Raw genomic sequence first — 950 nt, 5'->3', positions numbered from 1 at the left:
AAGTTATTTCAAATCACAATTTGAATCATATTAAATGGAGTAGTCACAAGTAAAGTGAGCTTAAATTAGTTGTTTTGAAACACTATTTGAATCATATCAACTCAAATACTGACAAGTAAACTGAGCTTATATTAGTAATTTTGAAACACTATTTGAATCATATCAACTCAAATACTGACAAGTAAACTGAGCTTATATTAGTAATCATATCGAGTGAAATACTGACAAATAAACTGAGCTTATATTAGTAATCATATCGAGTGAAATACTGACAAGTAAACTGAGCTTAAATTAGTTGTTTTGAAACAATATTTGAATCATATCAACTCAAATACTGACAAGTAAACTTAGCTTATATTAGTAATAATATCGAGTGAAATACTGACAAGTAAATTGAGCTTAAATTAGTTATTTTAAAACACTATTTGAATCATATCAACTGAAATACTCACTAGTAAAATGGGCTGAAATTAGTTATTTGAAATCACAATTTGAATTATATTAACTGGAATACTTAAAGTGGGCTTGAATTAGTAATTTTGAATAGTGAGCTTATATTAGTTATTGTGAACCACTGTTAAAGAAAACATCGATATTTGTACCCAACGATAATGGTAATTGAATGTCCCTAGATGGCATATGTACGGACGAATCTTTAATATTTCACACGATATGAAATGAGTGGTATTTTAACGACCTACGATTTTGCACTAAGTTTGGATAATCGCCATGAGATGAACAAAGTAGTGTAAAATGTAGTAAATTCACAAACCGACATGTCTGCTGTAGTCTCGAGGCCAATATACCTACTAAAGTGGAAAAATTGACCACCCTCTACAACCAAAATTAATTGTTCCACACAATACTGTTTTTCTTTTGTAAGCATTTTTATAATTAAAATACAGAATAATTCACATCAACAATATATGAATCTAATGAAGCTGCAAAGG

Source organism: Lottia gigantea (assembly GCF_000327385.1).
Source record: "Lottia gigantea unplaced genomic scaffold LOTGIsca_8, whole genome shotgun sequence".
Taxonomy (NCBI): Eukaryota; Metazoa; Mollusca; class Gastropoda; family Lottiidae; genus Lottia; species Lottia gigantea.
Note: the sequence above shows the minus strand (reverse complement) of the source record.